The sequence below is a fragment of the Ceratotherium simum genome, chromosome 2, assembly GCF_057802395.1.
Source record: "Ceratotherium simum simum isolate JZ-2026a chromosome 2, ASM5780239v1, whole genome shotgun sequence".
NCBI classification, from domain to species: domain Eukaryota; kingdom Metazoa; phylum Chordata; class Mammalia; order Perissodactyla; family Rhinocerotidae; genus Ceratotherium; species Ceratotherium simum.
This window is the reverse complement of record NC_141901.1, coordinates 70,710,584-70,736,762: the sequence shown is the minus strand read 5'-3', so window position 1 is coordinate 70,736,762 and position 26,179 is coordinate 70,710,584. Positions and strand designations below refer to the sequence as shown.

At 47.8% G+C, this 26,179-nt stretch overlaps 1 protein-coding gene across 3 annotated transcripts in view; it reads right to left on the bottom strand.

The window, feature by feature from the left end:
- Positions 1 to 25,747, bottom strand: part of BCAR3 (BCAR3 adaptor protein, NSP family member) — a 130,540-nt gene extending 104,793 nt beyond the window's left edge. The window contains exon 1 of one of the 3 annotated variants that reach the window (XM_087447139.1): positions 25,637 to 25,747. The gene's annotated coding sequence lies outside the window, so the exon portion shown is untranslated. Of the gene's footprint in view, positions 1 to 3,762; positions 3,960 to 25,636 lie in introns of those variants that run through there. The other 2 variants (XM_087447166.1, XM_087447130.1) reach the window with 2 other exon arrangements.
- Between the last annotated feature and the right edge of the window lie 432 nt (positions 25,748 to 26,179).

The window sequence follows — 26,179 nt, the reverse complement described above, 5'->3', positions numbered from 1 at the left end:
CTTCTTAAGCTGTCAGGAACCATACAATATCCATGAATTATATCCCTGCTCTCTCTCTCACCTTGGCTGCTTCTAGCCTATAAGGACCAAAGCAAGGAATGAGTTCTGAAAACTTAAAGCAGCCATTCTCAACCTGGCTGCACATAAGAATCCTCTGGGAAGCTTTTAAAATCCCGACACCTAAGCCACGACTCAGATCAATGAAATTAGAATCTTGATGGGTAGGTAGCCTTGTCCTGCACATAGTCACTTGGAAAGACTGGCTCAAGCCTGGGCCCTATGTCAAGCTTGAATCAGTCCCATGGTGGGGGAAGTGGGCCCAGGCCAGAGACGTAACTTCAAAAAATAAAAACAAATTAAAAATGGGGTAGGGGGCAGAAGGGGGACTACGGTGGAAGGGGCTCCTTTGCAACCTTCGGGTTGCTATTTCCTACTTGAGCTTTATTTACTTTTAATTTCCAGACTCCAGGAGCCTGGGGAATTCCAAGGGACGGAAGTGCACAGTGTGTAGTTGGAATCTATGTTCAAGCTAAGTACTTTCCATTTTGACAGAGAAGCCATTTACCACATTTGACCAGTAGGTAGAATCTCAGCATGTGATATATAGATGAGATCTCAGAGAATCAAGCCCCTTCCTTTTTCCAGATGAGAGAAATAAGTGTTCATTCATTCAATATATATTCTCTGAGGGCTTACCATGTACCAGGGCTGAGGAGATAATAAACTAGACAAGGGCCTGCTCTCGTGGAGCTTACATTGTGATGGGGGAGTCCAACCAACATAGACAAGAAAACAAACTCTATCACATCCCAATGGTAAGTGCCCTAAAGAGCAAAACAGGATGAAGCGATAGAACATACTGGTTGGGGATGGAGGGCTATTTTAGATTAGGGTGGTCTGTGAAGGCCTCTCTGAAGAAGTAACAATCATGAGACATGAAAAAAGAGAAGGAGCCAGTCAAGAGAAGATGGAAAGGGAGTTCCAGGCAGGGGATTCAGCAAATTCGAAGGCCCTGAGGTGTGAACATGTAGTTGGAAGAGCACAGTGGAGACTAAACCCAAGCCTCCAGTCTCTGGATCCCATGTTTTCTCACTTAGAGAGGTTTCCGTCTCCATGTTGCTACTCATTATGTACTTCTTATGTACTATTTGATTTTTTAAAATCAAACATGGTATGCCTCAGAACCTAAGCTTTGAAGAAAGACATTCAGTACTTCAAATCCCTACTCTGCCATTGATGTACTAGCTGTATGGCCTGGGACAAGTTACTCAACTTCTCTGACAGTCAGTTTCTCATTTGTAAAAGTGGGTTAATAATAGCTATTTCATGGGGTTGTTGTGAAAAGTAAATGTGATCGTGTACGGAAAGCCCCTGACATACAGCAAGCATTCAATAAACAGCAGGTCTCCTCCAAGCAGGGCAGGGACCATGTCTGTCTTGCTTGTCATTGTATCCCTATTACAATGAGTTCACAAATGAAGTCACTGCTTCTGGGGAAGACTGCAGCCAGGAAGGATGAGGAGGGAAATGTTTTAACCTAGAGCAACAGACATAAACACACAAAACCAAGTAGGACGTAGACATAGATGCACACAGGCACACCAAGTGAGCCGGATGCAGTCTTTAAAAGAAAAGCCCAGGTAAGTCTTTGACTGTCTGTCTCCACCCTCGTCCGCTGTGCAGGTAAACAGACACAGTGTCTTGACTCAGTCTAATGCCAGATCTTGAAATATATACAAAAGTCAAAGACTCTACATCTTGATACGAAAATATGAGATCCATATGAATGTTCAAAGAGCTGAAATCTCAAGAGGAACAAGAGCGAGCCTGACACACTCCCCACCTATGTGCTACCTTGCTGACCCTGGTCAGCGGCTGTGCTTTGAAATGCTTGTGACCAGTAGCCTGACTCACTTGCTTTACAAAGATGTCACAAAGAAACTGATGATCACACGCAAGTCAAGGCAGAGATAAGCAGCCCACCAGGTTTTGATTTTTCTATTTTACTTCTGAAATGAGATATTTTCAAGTAAAACTCATAGATGGTCATCTGATGAGGGCTTTAAGAACTTTCTATCATATTTTAAACTCTGGAAATGTAACTACCTCTGCTGTTCCATTATGACCACGACAGAGAATTTACAGTTTGGATCTATAGTTTTACATCTTCTCTGCAGAGTCAGGGAGAGGAGATGGAATAACCGCACATATAAAATTGGCTTGTCCTTTTAGAATGAAGTTTTGCTTGGGTTTAGAAATAAAGGGTATCCCCTTATTTTTGAAGTAAACTTATGAAGTCTAGCCAAATGATTGAAGTATAAATAATTCTTCCATGGATTGTATTTCAAGCAACACAGCACAGGATTTACATGATAATGTTCTTAAGATTAGCATCTATTTGACAAGCAGTCCTTTCTATATGAATAGGAGATTGAGATCTTCCTCAGTCATCCTGGAAATGCCAGGATTCTTAGCAGCAGTTTTGAGCAAGTTGGAGTCAGGGGGTGAGGGAGCCTTTGGCATGGCAAACTGTTTACGTTATACTCCACACGCCCCCTTGCTCACCCGCCTGCAACCGCTTGGCTGTGGCTTCCCCATTATTAACCGGGCAGCCCCTTCCCACTTTGGACTCGCACCCTGCTGAGCCCCACCCCCAGCACCAGGCCTCCCCCTGACTCCCGGATCTCGCCTCAGTCCTTGGCAACACGCAGGGAGATTATCCGCTCTCAAATTGACCTTCTCTCCGCCACTGTATTTTTCTCGGAGAGATCTGTGTAGCCTTGGGAGATAACAGTCAAGGTTTAAAAGAATCTCTGAATACACGGTTCTGCTTTCCATCTCAGCTAATGGCTTTACGCGAAAGCAGACACGAAGTCAGGCAAATGGTCTTTCCCCTTCGCACCTTGCTTCAAGCGAGTTAACACCAAAATCAGTTTTCCACCCCCCAAAACCACAGCCACGACCCACCATGTTCCCCACAAACACGCCGCCTCGCCGGCTGCTTCGGAGCCCACTTGACCTCTCCCCAAGTGTCTACACCCGCGCAAACTTTTAAAGTGGTGGCAGCCTCAACCAGCAAGGAAAGATGGACTGAGATGGAACCTCCTTCCTGTCGCGCCCACCGACCCTCCCTTCCCATCCTTCACCTCCCCTTCCCTCCCCCGGGCCCCCCACCCCCGACGCAGAGGGAGCGACACAACCAACTATTCATTCTTTCTCAACAAAGGGAGAGAGGGGAGGAGATGTTGTCAACAGTTACAGGGCAGGCTCCTTCGCTTTCTCTGCAAACTTTCCAAGAGATTAGTGGAGAAACTCGCCTCCTCCAAGCCCAGGGATTCCAGCGGCGCCCCTTGGCCCTCGCGTCCTTCGACCCTGCCGGCCTCGGGACAGAGAGGGACGGGACGGGGAGGGGCGTCCGGCCGAGCAGCCTGGGCGGGCAGGGGGTCGGGGGAGGCTAGCGCCCGGGAAGAAGCCGCTGCAACGCAAAGAGCCGAGATGCTCGCCGAAAGTCGCTGAGCGCCGCCCGCCGCGGGCCACGGCTGGGAATCCCAGCCCCGTCCCCACTTCAGCCACTCCCGACCTCTAACACCAACTCTGCTGGCGGGGTAGGGGCGCCGGAGCGCCGGCTCGACTTTCCCCATAGCCTAACTTTCTCCAACCAACTTCCCGGCCCGTCCTCCATGGGGCGGGGGAGGCCGAGGCGCCCCGGTAGGAGCAGCACCCCGCGGGACGCGCGACACGGGGCGCGCGGCGGAGACTCACCTCCCCGCGCGGCGCTCGGGCTCTCCGGCTGGGGCTCAGAGGCGCCGCACGGCGGGCCCCGCGCCGCGGCTGCTCCCGGAGCAGGGGCCGCTCATGGTCGGCGGGGCGCGCCCGCCGAGAAGCCCGCGCGCGGCTATCCCGTGCGCCCGGCGGCTCCGGCTCCCGCTCGCGCCCCGGCCCCGGCAGCTGCAGGCGCGGCTCTGAGCGGGCGGCGCACTCCGGCCCTCAGCTGGTGATTTGCGGCTTCGCGGCCCCACCCCGGCGAGCCGATTCGCGCGGCCCTGCGGAACCCCCCGCGACATTTACATGCGGTGACCTCGCCTTGCCCTCCTCTGCCCGGATTTTAGTTTGGCTCTCCTCCTCTCTTCCCAAGAAGCCAGTCTTCAAGTATAGATCGACCGCTTCCTCACTGTACCCCTCTCAGGAGACAACCCCGCCTAATCCACTCCTCCCCCTTCCTGGCGTTATTTAATTACCCAGCAGATCTGCTTTGCTGTTGTGCGGACACCTGGCTGGCTTTGCGTTTAAAGGGCTTTGATGGGACAAAGATCCAGGTAACCACAAATAACCAGGCCACGGGCACAGGCAAATCAATCACACTCACCTGGACATATTGAAAGCAAAGTGGGAGGTGGAAGTGGCACTTCAGTACTAGATGGCTTGATGGGGTGAAAAATTGGAGCCTCCTGGAGGAGTTACGCTGTCAGATATCAAGACCTATCATAAAGCTATAGAAATGGTACTTGGCAACAAGGATAGACAAACTGACCAGTAGAATAGAGAGTCCAGAAACAGATGTACATGTTATGGTCACTTGATTTATGTCAACGATGCTGCTGTGAAAGATGCATTGAGAAAGGACTTTCTGTTGGATCAACTGAACACCCAAATAGAGAACAAAAGAAAAATCTTGACCCCTTCACCTTATACCATACCAAAAAAATCAATTCCAGATGGATTTTAAATCTAAATGTGAAAGGTAAAACAATAAAACTATCCAAAGTAAATATCAAAAAATATCTTTTTGACCTTGAGGTAGGCAAAGACTTCTTAAATACATATAGTACTAACTATAAAGGAAAAAACTGATCATTGGACAACATTAAAATTAAGAACTCCTGTCCATCAAAAGTCACCATTAGTGAAAAGGCAAGCCACAGAGTGAGAAAAGGTAACTTCAACACATATATCCAAAAAAGGACTTGTATACAGAATATATAAAGAACACTTACAAATCAGCAAGGAAAAGGCAGAAAATCCAATTAAAAATAGGTAGATTATTTCAACAGGCATTTCTCAAGGGGTGATAGGCATTTCTCAAAAAAGCCAATAAACATATGAAAAGGTTTTCACTTTATTAATCATCCCAGAAATGCAAATTGAAGTTGCAATGTGATCTCACTTCACGCCTATCAGAATGGCTAAAATTAGAGAACTTGGTATAAGGCTTTAGAAACTGTTTGGTATTATCTACTAAAGCTAAACTAACATGTAGCCTGTGACCCAGCAATTCTGTCCCTAGGTATATACCCAACAGAGATGTATTATCACCAAAAGACATGTTCAAAATGTTTATAGCATCTCACTTAATAACAACCCAAAATAAACAACCCAAATGTCCGTAAACAGAAGAGAGAGAAACTGTGTGGAACACTATACAGTAATGAGAATGAAGGAACTACATCTACACTCAACAAGATGTATGACTCACAAATATGTTGAGTGACAGAAGCTGGACACAAATGGGTACATACCATATAATTCCATTTATGTAAACTTCAAAAATAGTCAAAACATATCTGTGATGTTAAAGGTGAAGATAGTCGGTATCTTGAGGGGTAGGTAGTGATGGAAGGGAGCCCTGAGGGGGTTCTAGGTACAGGTAATATTCTATTTCTTGATCCAGGTGGTGGTTACATAGATGTGTCCTATTTTATAAACATTATCTGTCTCTCATTTTATAAAAACTAATTGGTTTGTGCACTGCTCTGCATGTATGTTTTACTCCAATAAAAATGTTTTTAAAATTGTGCCGTGTTGGGTATATTTTATATAATTTTCATCCCCCTAAGAAAGAACTAAGATTCTAAGTGCAGCATCCTTAAGAATGAGTTTCTACGTTTTCCTTATAGGTGTTTTTGTGGGTTGGTCCTTATCTTCCCTACCTCATTATAAGCACAAACTTTTAGTTTTTGTTGGATTTTCCCAAAGTGTTTAGTGCAGTGAATGTCAAAAATACCAGCTGGTATATTTCTAAATTGAATTATCAGAAATGCATTTACTGACTTTCTGCTGCTCTAAAGGGTCACTGAGAACAGTGGTGAAACTTAACGTTGGTTTTTCTTGATTTTCAAAATTCCCTGAGCACCTACCAAATGTGAAGTTTCTACTATGTGGAGCATCATGGGGAGGTAGCAATAAAGAAAGACCAGAAGACAACTCACACCCAGAGAGGCCTTGGGCAAGTCACTGTTCCTCTCAGTCACTCCATTTCCTCATGAGTGAGTGAGGGAATAAATGTGAGGACTCAAGGAAATAATGGATGTGGAATGGATGCCTAGAATATAGTAGTTATTGTTAACTATTACTAGAATTGATGACACATTCCATCATTTGTCTTCACAATACCCCTGTGAGATAGGAAGCGTCTCTATCCCTATTTCTATGGGAGGAAACAGACTCAGAAAGGTTAAGTAACTTCAACCATAAATTCATTCAACGAATATTTGTTGCATGCCTACTATGTGATGATAGATCCATAACTAGTGAGAAGCAGAGTCAGAATTTGAATCAGGTATTTTAACTACAAGTTCAGTGGTCTTTCCACCACCCCACCACTACTTGCACATTTGTATTCTCAGTGCCTAGCATATAGTAGGTGCCCAATTAATGGATGAGTAATAGGAGTATTTTTAATATAATCTTTTGATTAGGTAATATTTGCATGGTTCATAAATTGAAAAATATATATAATGGTATACAGTGAAAAGTCTCCCTCTTAACTCTGTCTCCCATATGCCCAGTCCTCCTCCCACCAGAGGTAACATTTGCTGTTAAAATCATGTGTGCTCACCAGAGTTTCCCTAAGTGTGTGTGTGCTTTCCTCCCCTACACAAAAAGTAATATACTATACCCATAGTTCTACACTTTGCTTTTTTTTCACTTAACAATATATCTTGGAGATTTTCCCAAAATAGTGCATGGTATTCCTTTGAAGAGCTGTACCATAATTTATTCAATGAGTGCCCTACTGAGGGACATTTAGGTTGTTTCCAATCTTTTCCTATTACAAACAATACTGCAACAAATAATCTTGCACATACGTCATGGAAGGTGCAAGTACATCTGTAAGATAAACTTCCAGAGGTAAAATTGCTGAGTCAAAGGGTATATGCTTTTGTAATTTTGATAAGTAATGCCAAATTGCCTTCCATAGGGATTGTACCAATTTATTCTCCACAGCAATATAAGAAAATGCCTATTCCCCCACATCCTGATCAGAAGGTATTATTAAACTTCTGAATTTTTGTCAACCTGATAAGTAAAATATGAATTTTAGTGAAATTTTAATACACATTTCTCTTATAAGTGAGGCTGCCACCTTTTCATGTTTAGTACCCTTTTGTTTTTCCTTTTTGGAATCTGTACTTCCATTTTTCTATCCATCTGTAGGTGGTTTTTTTCTTTTTGCTGATGAAGATTCACCCCGAGCTAACTCCGCTGCCAATCTTCCTCTTCTTTTATTTTTGGTATGTGAGCCACTGCCACAGCATGGCCACTGACGGAAGAGCGGTGTAGGGCAGAAGAGCAGTGTAGGTCTGCGCCCAGGAACTGAACCCGGGCTGCCAAAGTGGAGCACGCTGAAGTTAACTACTAGGCCACAGGGGCTGGCCCTGTAGGTCTTTATATGATCGATTTTCTAGGGCCTCCGTCTGTATTAGGAAGCTTCGCTTAGCTCTTTCTGGTATGAGCTGCAATTTTTTTTCAATGATAATATGAAAGAAAAGAGGTGATATATGCAAAGGACTGTTATTTTAGGAACCTCTTTCTGGAAGCCACGTAGAATGAACTAGAGAAGTGAGAGCTGAGGCAGGACACTGATTAGAAGCTGTGGCAATAGCCTTAGTGTCACATGACAAGGGCTTTGACTAGGCTGGTGGCAGTGGGAATGGAAGTGAAGGACCAAAGTTATCACCAAGAAATACTTGGCAAGAGTTAATAACTAGCAATGATAACACTGATAATAACAGTAGCTACAGTTGGTTTAGGACTATCTACAAGCCAAATACTATGCTAAGGGCTTTACAAGCTGTAAGCCGTGAACTGGTACTATTATTGCCCCCATTTCCCAAATGAGAAGAGTGACTTTTAGCAGTTAAGTAACTTACCCAAATTCACATTTGATGTAAGTGGCAGAACCAAGGCTAACCCCCGGTCTATCCAACCCCAGCTGCCTGGCAGAGTGAAGGAAACGATCAAAGGTCTGCAGACCAGGTGCCTGAGTAACACCTGGCTTGATGACAGATGTAGAAGAAGCTGGAGAACAGCTGCCTCTGGCCGGAGAGCAACAGACTCACTTCTGAGTTCACCGAGCATTTTTCAAAGGCTTTCATGTACGTGATCACTCTTCCCACAATGTCTCTGTGAGTCAAAGGGGGTAATGATATCCCTATTTTACTGATGAGAAGACTGAGGCACCATGAAATTAAATAACCAATCCCGGCTCAGATGTCCTGTTCTCTGGGAAACCTTCCCTGTGACCCAGAACAGGTCAGATTCCTTGGGTATATGTGCCGTACAGCCCTCTTTCCTTCCTGGAATTTGTCACAGTTCATAATCACACATTCATTTCTGTTATTTCTGTTTAACATCTGTTGCTCCATAGACTCTAAGATCCATGCCTGGTTTTGGTTTGATTTTGTTCCTAGTGTGGGGCCCGGCCCATCTTTGGCAGCCAGTCCATATTTATTGAATGAATGAGTGAACTCCAGGCCTCTAGACCCTTAGTCCTTTCATCTTTGTACTAATCATAAAGCTCACTATAAGGTAAATAAATATAATGCCATGGATGTGGGCTGTGCTATAAACAATTTTAGGATTGAAATTTCTTCAAGTCTACAGCCAGCTTCCACATTAATGTTTAAACACAAGACCCCGGGCCGCTTTAGCCAAAGAGACACATGAAAGGACAACATAACCAGTGATGTAAAGTTGATGACCTGTGGGCAGTGCCAGGGCTTTGTCTGGGAGCACTCGACCTGGTGTTGATCCCCTCCTGCCACAAAGTCATTTGCTGAGCCCCACCCCACAGCATCACCAGTTAAGAGGCAGCTGGGGCAGGCGTTGGGCAAAATGCACTTTAAGGAAGAGTAGCTCCTAAAATCCCAGCTTTGCTCAGCCCTAAATGGTAACAAGTAGGGAACAACAGATGTTTAAGCTATAATCAATGAAGATCAAACAGAAAATCGGAACTGGAACAATTGCAGACAGAGAGACTGAGAATCCCCTGAAGTTAATATAGTATAACAAAACCGCTGACACAAAGAGCTGGCAGCTCTGATGGGAACCAGAGCCACAAATGTTGCAGTATTTTCAAAAGTCTTTCCCTCTAGATTTTTGCTCCCTGACGAGCTAGCCATGGACTTGGTGTCGTGGAAATCCCCAGTCTATCAAGCAGGGAAGTCAACTCAGCTTCCCAAAGGCCTGTATGATGGCTGCAAACTCACTGTCATATTGGCTAGAGAAGTCACTACAGAGGGCTATGGCTGGATAGAGCCTCAATAAATACTTACTGAATGAGTGAGTGAGTGAATGAGAGAGAGATGGAGTTCTTGGCAACACAGGCACATTTTCTATACAAGGTGCACCTCGACCTGGTGGTCTACCTTTGAACCGCCCATTTCAGGACTTGCCCTCATCACCAAACTCTGGACCTTTGTTCCCCAGTTATTTCCTTAATCTGATGACTAGCTTTGCATTAATTAGCTTCTCAATTTATTCAACAATTGGAAGGAAATCCAACAAAATATCTCTGGATAATTACGGAATTCTAGATGATTTTAATTTCCTTATTAACACAGCTCTCCTTTTCAGGTTATTTTTTTTTTTCAGTAAGCGTGTATTCACTTTATTCTTAAAAACATCCCTTAAAAACAAATTCATTGAGGCCCTACCATAGGAGAAGTATCACTAGCCTGGGGAGAGATGAAGGTGAGTACATCAAGAGGAAGTTACATCCTTGTGGGGAACGCAGCACAGATACGGAGTGAGAAAAGGACTGGCTGCACCAGAGGTCCCTGTGCTATGGGAACACAGAGAAGGAAGAGATGAAAAGTACTGGGGGACGGACTGTTGGTGCTGGTGAAACAAAGGAGAGGGAGGAGTTTTGAAAAAATAAAAAGCTTTACTATGGAAACGAAGAGAGAGGAAACAAATGTATGTAAAACCTGTGCAATGGCCATCTGGCTGCCATCTTGAGTTAGGATGGGAAAGGGCTTAGTTTAGATGCTACAGGTGGCCCCAGTATAGGGTAGAGGGGAGCCAGGCCAGCACTGTTCCAGTGCAGAAGAAAGAACCCGAATAGTTGGAGGAAATGAAGGGAACATGAAGCCTACCAGCTCCCCTAGACAGAAAAAAGTCTCCCCTAGACTGACAGAAAAACTTGACTTGCTTGGATGTACTAATTCAATCTTTGAGAGCAAAGTTGGCCTTCTAGATAAGTGGGCTTCAGCTCAACAGAATGGTTTGTGAGACGTGGGTAGGACTCACCCACTATCTTAAAAACAAATCTTCCTAGCAATGTTATCACTTAAAGCTCCTGCTCATTCCTTTGCGTTAGGCATCGATTTCTCTCTATAGTCCTCATTTTTTGTAAAACAATGTTAATCCTTAATGGATGACCTAATGGAACGCTGGCTCCAAACATGCCCTTTGTCCACTAGCTCTACTTCTAGGAATGTGTCCTACAGAAATGCTCACTCACCTGTACACACTGAGATATTCATGAGCACTGTTTGCAGTTAAAAAAAAAAGTGTTTATCTGCAGAGGGATGACTAGATTATAGCACGTCTACACTGTGGCACACGCTATGCAGCTGATAAGAATGAGGTAATTTTATAGGCACTGACACAGAAAGATATCTGTGAAATATTAAGTGAAAAAAACCAAGTTGCCCCATTAACGTAAAAATAACAAACATATGGATTTGTGTGGGATTGTCTACACGTACACAACGTCTGGAAGTATTTTCTGCCATCAAACTATTTGAGAGGTGAAATTGATGGGTGAGCAAAAGGGGGCTTTGCTTTTTCCTTCATGTTATTTTAAACCGTTTAAATTTTTTCCAATGAGCACTGATTGCTTTCATAATTAAAGATAATTTACATAGTGCTTACTATGTGCCAGGTATCGTTCTAAGAGCTTTATGTATATTAGCTCATTTAATTCTGACAATAATCCTGTGAGGTGGCACTATCCCCTTTTATAGACAAGGACACGGTCCCTGCCCAGGTCACACTGCAATGGGTAAAGGTGCTGAGCTTTGAACCCAGGCCATCTGGCTCAGACTTTGTGTTCGTAATCACTAGGTTATAGTGCTGCCTCAAAAAGATTACACAAATCAACATTCAAATAGCACTGCTTTTAGAATCAGACACATCTGCATTTGAATCCCAGTTTTTGCTGATTAGCTGCATGATTCTTTGCAAGTGTCTTTCTTCTAGGTCAGTTTCCCCATCTGTAAAATGGGGATGGTAGTCACACACCTCGTGAGACTGTTGTGACAGCTACATAAAATATGCTCGGTGCCAGGCACTTAGCGAGCACTTGATAAGTATAGACTATTTCCTCTATTGAGGTAATTTCCTCTAAATTACCAGCCCTTTAATGAATATTAATTTAATTGGCTGTTTTCTTGATTGCCTGCCAGGCAGCATCTGGTGCTTCAAGTGTGCGTGGAGAAGGGGGATTTGGGAATAAGGGGGAAATTGGCTCAGACCGGGAAAGTGGAAAGTGCTGAATTAACACTTCACCTTTTTCACAGTTTTGCCTAAAGCCAGTCCAGTTAAGAAAATAAAATTTATAATATTTATGAGTTTTAAATCATTCTGGGGTGAAATATCTTGATCCCCATTTTTAGAATGAAGGTATTGCGGTTCAGGGATTTGCCCAAGTTCACTGAGCCAGTTAAATAACAGGGCCAGGCTGAAATTTAGATTTTCTAATTCCACATCCCACCTTCTTTCCACGACTCCCGCTGCCTGAGTTGGTGTCGGGATGTCACGGTTGGGAAGTGGTGACGGCAGCCTCTCAGAAGGAAAGAGCCATAGAAAGATGATAGTATGGTAGTAACAGTGCCACGGAATGTTCCATCAGTTCACACGTTGCTGTTGCTGAGTGGGGAAATGGTCTCCTCCACACTTCAGAGCTGGACTAACTCACTGACAAGTGTGACAAACCCCTTCCCTGTGGGGGCCACACAGCCCAGGGTCAGATTGCTCTGTCCCTTTCTCTCTGCTCTTTATGGTGCTTATCTTTACAGCAGTCATCATTCTACAAAGCAGGACGCAAACCATCCTGGAGGAGACGGGTGACCTCAGCAGGCAGGTGGCTGCTGGCAGGTGGTGGGAGGATCCAGAGTGGAGCCTTACTCATTGCCCCCAGCTCAGCAGCCTCCTGCCTCTGCCTGATGCTTCCTCATTTTCAGCTCAAGAGCACAGGGGTCAGGCAGGAGCCACGGAAGGACTGCCTGTTTGTGAGTCTCCGACCATGTTGCCCATTTCTCAGGCTCAGGCAATCCCCGCCAGGTAGAGGTTATCACCATTCTCCAGAAAGGAGAGATGGCAACCGGAAATGGATCGGAAAGACCCAGAATTCTCAGCCTTTTTTCCAACAAGACAAGGATGTTATATAACTCACTCACAGGTGAGTGCCAGGGGCGTGCCACCCCAGGGCAGGAGGCGTGATCTCACAACTTTCTCTTTCACTCAAGTCACCCTTTGCTTGCTGAAGTGTGAATCATTATTAAAGCTGGGGCTCGTTACACTGTTCTCTCTACTTTTGTGTATGCTTGAAAAATGCCATGACGGAATAAAATTTTGAAAAGCCCCTTGGAATGTAAGTGTGTGAAAGCGGTGTTGTGATCGAGATGATCTTGTGTCTGCCAGTTTATCTTTAAAATAAATTATTTACAATCTGTGCCACTGCGTTATCAGTAATGAAGTGCTTGCCACACACCTCAGTACCCCAGTGCAAGAGGAGCTTGGAGGGCAAGTTGGAGGGCTGGGCAAGGTTGTCAATTTGGTCTTTTCCTCTCAGGTTCCTTCCTCACATGAACCCCCCCCCCCCCCGCCCAACGCGCGCGAGCACACAGACACACAGGGTTAGTGTGGGGCACTCCTCTTGGGTGGTGAACATTTGGATCTCCTTTGAATGACCCTGTTGACAGTACCAAGGTTACCAAAAAGGAAGGAAACACTCAAGCACCCTTAGAATTGGCTAGGGGTGTGCAGTGAGGGGCAGAGCACCACAGGTTCTATGGGAGGAAAACAGCCTAAAGTCCAATAATCACAGCTATGTTGAGCATCACTGGACCAAGAGCTTTGCACACATCATCTCAGTCAATCAGTTCAGCAACCCAGACTGGTGGAGGTTATTAAGCCCATTTTACAGATGAGAAAACAGAGGCAGAGTAACCAGCCAAGTTGACATAGCTAAGATGTGGAGGCCCCTTGATTAGACTCCCTGACTCCACTACCTACATCACCTCCCAGGGTGAACACCTGTTTCTCACAGTGAGCAGGAGAGTTTGGGTTGAATTGCTTGAAATGGCCTGGAATAGCAAGGTGACTTAAAAGAAGCAAGTGAACTGGGTTCACTAAGTGCTTGGCACTTGGTAGGCATTCAACACATATTTGTGAACTGGACTTTTGACCAGAGTTTCAGACACAGGATGGGGGTAGGAGGCTCCAGTGGGTCGGGGACCACAGTCTGGGCCTCCACATCCACTTGCATTTTCCCCATGGCAGGAAACCACATAGGAAACCCTGGCTCAGCAACTCTCCAGAAGGGGAATGTGCCGGTTGTCATCCTCATCACTAAGGGCAGCCTGAGGAAAATTCTTTTTTCCTGTTCTAGGCTTAGTGGGGCTAAGACCATGTGCTGCCCTAACCTCCTCCCGCCCGGAAGGGAGTGGGAGACAGGCTTCTCCGTTGTCAGCATTTCCAGGAAGTTCAGGCCCCTGTGTGCTCCCCACGTGACCTCATCTGTCTCAGGGCTCAGAACTTGGAGGGGGTGAGAAGAGTTCTTCCTCACAGTGTTGACCAGACGGTGACAAACTCACCACAAGGAAGGAAATTAGTGAATAAGCCTTGCATATTCTGAAGTGAGTCACATTGCCCTTTCTTGGGGACGTGCTCCAGACAATTAGACTGGTGGTTTCTGTTTCTTAATTCAAAGTATACTGTTAATGAACACCTGGAGAGTGTCCCCCAAAATATGAGGTGATGGGGCAGCAGATCAGGTGGTCCCTGACCTCAAGTCACCTTGTACAGAAATAATATTATACTGTTAACCACCTTCAGTAACAAAGTTAAAATAAAGGACAGGTAAGACGCCTCTGTACACATGGACTGTGGTGAATTTGGTAACTAATGGGGACAGAAACTAGTCAACAGTAGCTCCAGAGACCCTCGCCCCCTGCTCGCTCCCTCCCCACCCCTTCCTGTCCTCTCCCATTGGCTCTGGGCTCAGTGCAGAATGTAGCCAAGAGTGATCCATAGTGACCGGCCCTTCCCATTGCTGGAGCACCTACTATTAGCACTCTGCGTGCTTTGCCTGTTTAATCCTCACAGAAGTAGGTATTATTATCCCCATTTTACAGATGAGGAAATTGAGGCCTAGGGAAGTTAAACTGCCCAAGGTCATATGTCTAGAAAGTATCAGAGGACGGGAATAAAGATCTGACAGGGATTCTAAAGCCCAGATCTCTTCCTCCACACTTGGCAGCTTCAACCTCACCTGGCTCCCTGTGGAATTTCAGGTGAGGGCTGTACACAGATAATGGGGTAAGGGGTGGCATCACCCTGGGGGCTGTCGACTGCACTTATGTGTCTGGCTGGTGCCAGCTCCAGGATCTGGAGATGCCTTGCCTGAATCACCAAGGGGTGAAAAGAGGAAACCCCCCATCCAGGGAGGATTATCTAAGCCCATAAAGTTTGGCGGATGGTGTAAACTCCTTCTTAAAATGGGCTGTTAGCTTCTTACTGGCTCTGTTTGGAAACACAGATGAGATAACCTAATAAACACCTCTGTGTTTGAAACCCAGACAAGTACTGGACATTTGCTGTTGGGACCCGGTGGGATGAGAGCCAGACAATAAGGGCATAGAAAGATGGACAGGACGGCAGTCAAAGGAAGAGAGGCAGAGGAGTTGATCCGAGTTTCAACCACCCTACTGTTTATAGGTGAGACGACGACTCAGACGAGAGACAATCCAAACCGAGACCCAAAAAGATTCAGCTCTTAGTGTTCCAGGTCTTCCCCACCAGGACACAGAGTTGTCTGCTACAATTCTTCTACAGCAGAGCTCTCCAGGGGGAATCCTGGCTCACCATCCAAAATGTGAGCCCACTGGGCATGGATGCCCCCCTTGCCCTCTCCATATCTCTCCTCTTGCCTGGGCCATCTCTCCCTGCTCCCTTGCCCAGGGTGTCTTCCAAATGTTTCCTCCATTCTTCTCTATCCTTTCTTCTCTAAAGCCCCCTTCTCCACCCTGACATCAATGCTCTCAAACTTGCCTGACTGTAACAATCACCTGGGGACTTGCCCAGGCAGATTCCCAGGCTCCTCTCCTAGAGGTCTGGATTGGAGAGATCCAGGTAGAGACCTGGAGACCCCTGTTTAACAAGATCCTTTGTGTCCTTATGATCAAACACGTTTGGGAAACCCTGGACTGTCCTCCCGCTGTAGTCAAACACTCCTCCTAACTCACCCTGGAGCTGGCTATAGTCCTCAAAGCCACACACTCCTGTCCTGTGACAACACCTCTGATGCTCCAGCCTCAAAGTACACCGACCTCCCAACTCCAGGGACCCACACCTGTGCTCCACTTCACCTACCATCTACCATCTGCCATCCTCTCTCTTCTTTCTTTCACCAAAGGCGCTGCAGTTGCCTCTGCCCCAGCCCCTCCGCTGAAATTGCTCTCCCTGAGGTTGACAATGACTTGCATGGTGCATGACACAGGGGACACGATTCGGACCTTGTGTTGTTGACCTTTCTTCTACATTTGACATCCGTGACCACTTCCTCCTTCACAAATCTTTCTCCTCCCTTGACCTCCAAGACACCGTTTCCCCCTGCCTCTCCTCCTACCTCTCTGACAGTTTCCAGTCCGTCCTCCTTGTGGGTCCTCTTTCGCCAACCACCTTGAAAGTGGCTGCTGCAGGTCCTGAACTCAGCCTGCTCTCCCTGGTCATCACATACACTTCCATAGTTGTCATGCAACTTGCTTCTTGAGCTTCAGATTTACATCCAAATGGTCTGCTAAGTGTTGATTATGGCACAGACAGTTCAAAATTAGCATATCCCAAACCTAACGCACCCCAAAGGTTCTCCTTCTTTTGTATTTCTGTATGTCAGGATGGCACCTCCATCCAACGGGTTGCCCAAGCTGGAACCCTGGGAGCCATCCTGGGTCCCAGTCTCTCTCCATCACTGCCCCCTCACGAACACACACACAACCAAGCATTCACCGAGTCCTGAGGCTTTTATGCCTAAACAGTCCTCAAATTCATGCCCTCCTCTCCTTCCCTGCACCACCACTCCAGTCGAGGTCCTCATCTTCTCTCACCTGGACTCTCCAGAGCCTCCCAGCTGGCCTCCCTCCCTCCCATCCTGCCCTTCTCCAGTCTATCTTCCACTCAGCCACCTGCGTGACGTTTCTAAGATCTAAGCCCGATCCCATTTCTCCACCACTTAAAGACCCTAAAGAGCCTCTTGCCACCCACAAGTTCAAGTCCAAACCCATCATTTTATTCCACCCCTCGTCATTGCTCACAGTTTCCTCCTTTCTTTATCTAACCAACTCCTACCCCCGCTCCTCGCTAAGCCCAGGCATCGTGCCCCCCACAACTTCTTTTCTGGCTCTATACAGCTGGGTTAGTGCCCCTCAAAAGTGCCCGTATAACACCCTCCACTCACCAGATTCCAGGGGCAAATTCAGCTACTAAGGTGGAAAGAGAAAGTGTGAGGATTGTTTTACAGGTTTACAGCCTCTCTCCACCCTGGTTGTTACCACAGTGACGGGGAGCTGGCTCTTCCTTGCACCCAAGAATGTGTCTGGAGCCAACTATCCCCTCCCTCTGCCTCTCAGAGTGAAGCACAAGGACCACCCAGGGATCAGCCCACCTCTATCTTGGCTCCTCAAAGGGAGTAGCCTCTCCTGGCTATTGGCAAAGCTACCAGAAACTTGGCTTCCAACCATTCACGTCTAACAGGTGGTCCAGATATTCTGGCAGAGACCGCACGTTTAAAGAGGGGGAGAGATGGAATCATAAAATGCCATGATTTTGGACCACCCTGAACCCTAAGGGCCAGGTCACTGGTGAGGGAATACTGTACTTGAGGATGTCTGGGTGGGAGGGGGCCGTGCTAATCCACATACCTGCCCCCCTCAGGAATCCTGAGACATCAGGGCAGATCTTCAGGAGGGCTGTTTACAAGCCAACCTGCCAGCCCTTCTGGGAGGAAAGGTGAAGAGGCTACCACTGATGCTAGAACCCCCAGGACTCCAGGCCATAGTCACTGGAACACAATGGAGGGGGACTCTGCCCTCAGCCTCTGCAGGAGCTCCTCGGATAGGCAGGGCATTCCCACTACTATAGGAGATGGGGTAGATCTTCACCTGGGCCTGGAGTGCTGAATAATGTCAGAAAGAATACTGCTGAATTGACCTCTGTGGAGCCCTTCAAATGTCCTCCGACCCAGCCCTGGTGTGAATGGTTCACAAACTCCTTTAAAGAGGGGGCTGGAAAAGCTGACAGTGCCAGACTACCTTTTGTAATGTATCAAAAGCTGGCTATGATATGGGAAGGGCTGCAGTGGAGGCAGGAGCAGCAAGTTCAGAGGAGGCAGCAGAAGCAGCATGGCCAATACCAACTGTTAAAGCAGAGAATGGGAAACAGGGCTGCCATGTACAGTTGTGCATGTTGTTCACTGCACAAGATTGCTCAGCTGAAGGAGCAAATGGGGGCTGAAATCCAGCCTGTGCACCCATTTGCCAAGCTGTGTGTCTTAGCGCAGAACTGCATTTGCTAGGAAAAGGAGGTGCCTGTTTCTAATTTGCATAAAGGCACTATATGGGATTGTCACAGCCTTGATAGAGAAGATGTTGGCAGCAGCAATGAGAAAGCTTAGGTGAAAGCAAGAGAAACCTAGGGTCTGGTAGAAGATGACGAGGGATTTGGGAGCCCCAGGGACCCTACAGGGTGAGCTCAGAATTTCAACCTATTGAGATGCTGCCCAGGCCCATGATTGTGCCCTACTCCTCCCTGTCACTCCCCTCATCTCCATCCCACTCCCTGCTAGCCCACTCCAGTCATCCAAGGCCTCCATGGCCAGAGGAAAGCCATGTGGACCCTAATGACCCATTCCTGAATGGGGTGGAGGCCACCTGGTAAAGAGAGGCGGTATCCCCAAGCCCACCCTGTGACCACCACTGGTCTCAGCTGTTAGCAGAGACCTGGGTTGGAGAGCCAGGCCCCCAGCCGGTGGCTGAATGCTGAGGAAGAGGGCTGGTGAGTTTCCCCTTTGTTCCTTTCCTGTCGATAGGTTCACCCCCACAGCATTCACTCCTGGGGACAACCCGCAGGTTCTCACCTGCAGGGGAACTCCTAGGAGGATGACAGCCTTGCTCTGCAGGCCAACAGCACACGACATAAGGGAACCTGGGGATTGCCTCCTGCCTTTTTGGCTTGGAACAGAAGGTGGATAGGCAAGTGGAGGACATTCTTAGGCATATATGTGGAGAGGAGGCTAGGGTAGGGGGAACTAGCTTTTCTGAGCCCCTATTTTGTGCTGTGCAAGCATGATTGTATTTAATTCTCCAACAACTCTGTAAAATAAGTGTCAGTATCTCCATTTTACAGATAAAGAAACTGAACCTCAGAGAGAAGAAATAACCCTGGCCTGCTAGTAAGCTGTAGGGATCTGATTTGAATTTCCCAGCCTGTCTGGCTCTGACACATGGGGTTTTTTAACCCACAGTGCGTCACCTGCAAAGTGCCTCCCTTGGGGAGAGAGAAACTCAAAATAGTGAAAAAGAACAGAAAAAGCTTGAGGAGTTTTGCTTTAGCAACTGAAGCCAATCTCCCTACAATCCTCTCCCCTCCTGTTTGTACTTCCAGGACCCTCTCAGGGGAAAATTACACTCCTTGCTTCCCTACCCCACCCCAGAGGATTTTTATACAGGTGAAATCATTGCCTTAAAGCTGCACCTTGTGAGGAGGAGGAGGGATGGGCAGAAGAACTCATGAGCTGATTACATATGAGCCAGCAAGGGCGAACCTTCTTTCCCTCCAGTCAGCTTCTCAACCCACTGCTCAATCAAAGCCTCGTCTCTCAGGGAAAAATTGCGAAGATCTAGTTTAGTTAATAAAATGGGAGAGCAGGAAGGGGCTGTAAACAGTAATAGCCATGTTTACCGAGTGCGTGTTGTGTCACAGCCAGGCGCTGTTCCAGGGACATGACATAGAGACCCATTTAATCCTTGCACACGCACACAAATAAAATGAGGAGCTGAGACCCAGAAGATGAAGGAACTTGCCCCGAGTCTCCCAGCTCTTAGGAAGGGGACTTGGAGTCAAACTCACACAGCCTGTCTCCTGGATGCTGCCCTGCCTGACAAAGACCGGCTCTCCGCACAGCTCCACCCCATTCGAGGGCTGAGGAAACAAGGCCAGGGGCGGGGACCTGCCCAGCCAGCCCAGGACAGAGCCAGGCAAGATGTCGGGTCTTCTGATGGGGACCCAGGGCTCCTGCCACCAGCCCAGGGGCTCAGCAAACCCAAAACTCCGGGAGTGTGTTAACTGCCCTTCACTCAGCTCAGATTTCAGATCCCACCTACTGCTCCAAACCAGACAACTCTTAAAAATCTATTTATCTGTCTGACACCTGCACTGTACTTGAACACCCCCGATGGGCTCATGGAAGGCTAAACGTACCGCCCATCAGAGCCTTCACCTCTCCCCTCCTCCACAGATGGATACAAACAGAAGCCAAGGGACGGTGGCACCTCACACATCCCGCAGTGTTCGGCAGCCACTCGAGGCGCTCCCTGCAAGGCCGGCAAATATTTTGATAGTCTTTCCCTCCAGGATTCTCCTGTGGAGAACAATTGGACACAGTCGGGAGTGAGCTTCCAGCAGATTCCACAGGAAGAAACATTACATCAGTGGAGGGGAGTTTGACTCCCAGGACTTGTGGGAAGGGAAACAGATTCGGAGGCAGGGACTGCCAGATGTCTACCGTGCCCCTCAGCCCCCAGTGTGGGGCAGGGATGAGGGGAGCCCTAAGTGGACAGAGTCCAATGGGAGCCAGACAGGGTGGTGGGTAAAAGCGCAGTCTTCGGAGTTAGCCAGACCTGGGCTTTAGGACCGACTCTGCCACCTGAGGCTGTGTGACCTCAGGCAGCTTGCTTTGTCTCTCTCTGGTCCTCAGTTTCCCCACTGTAAAATGGGGATAATAAGAGTACACGCCTCTTGGACTGGCCCTTGAGAATTAGACGCAGTAACGTCAGGGAAGCCTTGAGCCCAGGGCCTGGCTCATGCAGGTGCCGAATAACCATAAACACATTGTCCTCATGAGATCCTTCACTTTCCTTGAAATGAGCTCATGGGGTGTGTTCTCCAGTCACTGGTCTCCTTTACTGAACTTCCCTTACGGGCCTCAGGCCCCTCACCTGACCCAAAATGTGCCTTCAGGAGAGGAGGGTCAGCCCTGAGTGACGGGCCGCCCCATGGCCACAAGTTCCCTCCAGTGGAATGGAAATTCCAGGGCCCATCCTGGCAGACAACCATCTCTCCACACATCAGCTCGCTGGGCAATGAGAAAAGCCACACAGATCCCTGGCATGGGACATCTCTTCACAAAGGCATATTATTTTGAAAAAGATAAAACAAATATTTACGAAAAGCGAAATAATATAAAGCCATTGGAACAAAAACAGACCCGGTGCAGACTGAGCAGCACGTGGTAGAGAGTGGGTCAGGCAGGACCACAGGGGGCCTGTTTGACATGGTGGCTTTTTTGCCCCCCTCACGCCGCTTTCTGGCCCCAGCCCCAGGGCCTTTTTCGGAAAATGAATTTGCCTGTACTTTTGGTGTCTAGAGGCCCCACAGGACACGGAGGATTGCCCTGGGGCCCCACATTCTCCTGGTGACTCACCAGTCAGGCAGTGGGTACCCGAGGCAGAAGAGCCACTTCCTGTGACCCTGAGCCACCAGGTCCAACCGATACCTGCCCAACAGCTGCCTTCTCCTCTGAGAGCACTTGAGTCACCCTCAGGAGCAGGGCGGGACCTGGCCCAGTGCAGGGCTGGGTGAGCGTTGCTGAAGAACCAGGCCGTGCATGAACCTGTGTTTGGGGTGAGATGCAGGGTGGACACACTGCTTTATCCACCAAGGAAACCTAATCTTCCTAAAGGTATTGACCCATGCCACCTGAACTGCAGGAGGGATGTTCTCATGGTGGAAAGTCTTGGGGCCAACACATGTCCTCTTGACACATCCCACCCCCACACATATCCACACCACTCCAGCAGATCCCTTCCTGGAGCCGCACCCCTGTTAATACTTCCTTTTCACGGTCCACAAGTCCTGTTTGATGTTATGAGAAGAAAATGTGTGTCTAGGTGCAGGGGTGAGTGTGGGTGTGTCTAGGTATGTGTGTGGGGTATTCATGTAGGGAGGGAGAATGTTGACAAGAAATCCAAGCAGACGGGCCAGACAGAAGTCTTAAAAACAACCGCAGCCCAACTGTCTCCTCTCTGTGCCCCCAACTTATCAGCTCAGGCCCAGGTTCAGGGGAGGTCCGTGGCCAGCTTTGCACAGCAGCTGACCTGGTTCCCAGACCAGCTACCTGGCTTTGAGCAACAGAAGTGCCTACATGGCCACCAGGTCCTGCCGTAAATCCACGGAGTCCTTGGGCTCAGGCCTAGATCCCGCGTGGTGGGGACAACAATGTGCCCTGTCCCTGATTTGACTCTGCTGCTCCAGTCACAGAGCTCCCTCAGGGGCAGATGTGAAGCCAAAATACTTCATTAAGACTGGAGGTCACATAACAGCCCCGGCCCTCTTTGGACACTGCACGCTGGCCAGTGGCATGGAAGGAACCGGGTCCCAGCCCTCCCAGGGGCCCCGGGCGTCAGATTTCAATGCACTTCTGCTTTAGCTACTCCCACAGAAAGGAGAGGGCTTGCTCCCCTCCGTGTTTTTAATTTCAAGAATACTGCAACCCCCTGGGGAATACTCATGTTTTCGTTACAGTCAGAGTGGTGGCTACCACACGCTTCAGACCTGATCCCAGTCAAACTCAGAGCTGTGGTCTCCGGGAAGCAGGTGAACAGGCCTGGAGACCAGCGAAGGGATTCTGCCGACTGTGGTGCGGAGCCGGCGGAGGAGGGCGGCGCCAGATGGAAGAGCTCACGCGTGCCCCGCCGTAGCACAAAGACGGCTGCTTAGAAGTCACGAGGAAATGAAATTGTGGTTGGGTCAAGCCCTCCGTTAGTTGCCAGAGGGGAGGTAGATTATATATACTTCTGTGTGGTGAGGGATGTTATTTGGAGAAATGAAGAATACATTCATAAAATAGGAAAACTACTTTTTAAAGTTATTCACTTTTGGGGCCGGCCCCGTGGCTTAGTGGTTAAGTGTGCGTGCTCCGCTGCCGGTGGCCCGGGTTCGGATCCCGGGCGTGCACCGACGCACCGCTTCTCCGGCCATGCTGAGGCCGCGTCCCACATACAGCCACTAGAAGGATGTGCAGCTATGACATACAACTATCTACTGGGGCTTTGGGGGAAAAATAAATAAATAAATAAAATTATAAAAAAAAAATAAAGTTATTCACTTTTAAAGATCAGCTTTGTGTGTGTGTGTGTGTGTGTGTGCTAGAGGGTTTTAAAAAGTGAAACATCTCTGCAGGCTTTTCAATTATATACAATCATACACCACATAACAACATTTTGATCAATGTTGGACCGCATATACAATGGTGGTCCCACAAGATCAGTACCATACAGCCTAGGTATCTAGTAGTAGGCTATACCACCTAGGTTTGTGTACATACATTCTAGGATGTTTGCACAATGATAAAATGGCCTAAAAACACATTTCTCATAATGTATCCCTATCGTTAAGCAACACATGACTGTACACATATAATGATAATATATATTATATTTATATAACGCATTATAGTTTACAAAGTACTTTTATATGCCCATTCATTCATTCAACAAACCTTCATGAGCCCCTACAAAAATCCAGATACTTCTTAGGCCTGAGGGGACACAGTGGTGAACAAGGCAGATAAGACCCTCACTTCCATTGAGCTCACTCTCTAGTTGGGGAGACAGACCATAAACAGCAGACAATGAATCAGCAAGATAAGTTCACGGAGCAACAAGTGCTTTGAAGATCATAACGTCAGGTAAGAGGCTACAGCTGCACTGTCCAATATGGTAGCCATTAACCCCATTTGGTTATTTAAATTTAAGTCTAAATTAATTAAAATTAAATAAAATCAAACATTTAGTTCTTCTGTTCACACTAGCCACATTTCAAGTGCTGAATAGGCACATGTGGCTAGTGGCTAGTGGTATAGACATAGAATACTTACATCATTGCAGAAATTTCTAGAATAGCAATGAGAGTGACTTGGGCTAATTTAGATTGGGTGGTCAGGGAAGGCCTCTCTGAGGAGGTGCCTTGAGTGGAAACCCCCAAAAGAGAAGAAACCAACAGCTCATGGACTTGGGTGGGCATGGAGGGAGTGGACAGAGTCTCAGGCACTCTAGAGCAAATGTCCAAATGTAGGCATGAGTTTGGCAAATTTGAGGAACAGAAAGAGGGTTGGTGTGACTGGAGTGTAACGAGCTGGAGGAGAGTGGAGAACGATGAGGTCAAAAGTAATAATAAAAACAGCTGGCGGCGGTTGAGTGCTTACTATGTGCCAGGTATCTACGAGGTTGGTACTACTGTGCTCCTTTTACAGATGAGAACACTTAGACACAGAGAAGTAGACACGCTTAGCCGAAGTCACACAGCTACTGAGGGGACAGAGCCGGGATTTCAACTGGACGGTATGAGCATGGAGTGCTTAGCCACTGTGCTGCACTGCCTCTGCAAGGAGACAGGGGCTGTGTTGTGGACGCCCTGTGAGGAGCGGGGACCCTTCCTGGGTGTGATAGGAAGTCACTGCAATGTTTTAGGCAGGAGAGTGACCTGATCTATGGCACTTGTAAGTGATCGATCTGCTCATAGTGGGAGAATAGATTGTAGAAGGTCAAGTGAGGGGCTGCCTCACTAATCCAGGGAACAACATCACTGTGGCTCCGACTAGGATAGCAGCTACTCTTTGTTCTTATTTTGTAAAGCCTATCAGACATTACACTTGTACTTTTGATGGTTTATCTTCAAGGATTTTGGCAGATAAAACAATGCATCTTTTCTTTTCTAAAAAAATCTCCGAAACTCTATAGACACACCCCAACAATCATTTAGCAATAGGAAAGCCGGTTTCTGCCCGTCTTACCTAATTCCACTTGCAGCATCTATTCTATATTCTTCAGATGGTTATTAAATTAAGCCAACGATCTCCCTAAACTGGGAAGTTGGTTCTGGTTCCACCCAGGGTTGTTTCCACAGCTAGGGGAAGGGGGCAGAGTCTTGACCCCAGTGGGACCCCAGGATGTGGGTTTTACGTGTGGAAGAGAACATCGTGGGCGATGCAGTCTTTAAGCATCGACCTTGAGCCTGTAGAGGGGCAGGTTTCAGGACTGCAGTGACAACCATGGCTCCCCAGACCAATTTATCCCGTGACATTGACGTTGGGTGTGGTGTTCAGGTTCTCAGAGGCAAACTGACAGACCCCTCCAGGGAAAAAGGCATGAATGTTATTTCACATAAATCTTCTCCAGACTCTTGCAAACGCTTGCCTAAGGTGCTTATATAAAATGCAACTTCTAACTGCCTCGAGCCCTTAATGCTCTCCCTCATCAAACTCCTATTGTTCCTTCAGACCTTCTCTTCCCAGAGGGGATGGTTCCTCTTCCAGCCACAGCTACCTTCTGAGGCCCAGAGTGTGGTGTCCGGTTTTGGGACACACAGGTTCAAGTCAAGGTCACAACCCTGCAGTGCTCTCCACACCTGACACCCTTTCCCCTACGTCAGGTTATCCAATCTCTCTGTGGCTGCGCTCTTCGTCACTAAAACGAGGATAGTTATTGTTAAGTATTGATCCACCTCATAGCACTGTTGTGAGAATTGTTAGAATTAAATAAGACAGAACAATTATCATCGTTAGCTGTTGCATCGTATTATCATTACTGGAAGGGAGAGGACAGGAAAGCATGTGGCCAAGTCCAAACCCTCGTCTCAAGGCCACCACGGATTAAGGATCCAGAATCACCCGGGAAACAGCTGCCCTGGAGCCTCTGCGCGTTAGTCCGAGGATTCTCCTAAGCTCCAGGTGCTGCCCCACAAGTCACTCGATGGGCTTCATCACCAGCACCCCCAGCCCCGGCCACAGCATCTGCTGGCTCAGCATTGCCCTACGCTCTGGGCCAGAGCAGCAGCCGGCCAGACTGCTTCCTACCTTGCCTGTCCCCTGCCTCCCGAGGCTGGCTTCGGTCAGATGCGGTAGCTCCTAGGGCCGTCTGCGAAGGAAAGAGGCCTTCTCAGTTTGGTGTAAGGAAGTTAGGATAGTGCAGGCAAGGCTGGGGCTGCTTTCCGTGGTTCTGCCGGAGGGCGAGGAACCTGGGCCTCAGGCTGGCTGGACCTGGGTCTGCGGCCTCTCCTGGCATTGCCCTCCTGGGGCTGCAGAGCTAACATCGCCCAGCCTACCCAAATGATTCTCTGCCTGTTGTCTCAACAGCTGACGATTTAATTCTAAGTAACAGTGACTCACAGGGCAGCAGTTCCCTTTTTTGCCAGAGCAGTCTTATGTAGATTAAGCCTTCCTCCCAGGTAAAGGAAGGTCTTTACTTTTCAGCAAAGCCAGAGGGAGGCGGGCAGTGTTGTGATTAGGAGCACAGATTTAGAGCCAAATTGTCTGAGTTTGAATCTGGCTCCACCACTTACAAAGGGGTGTGGGCTTGGACAAGTTGTCTAACCTCTCCCTGCCTCAGGTTCCTCATCT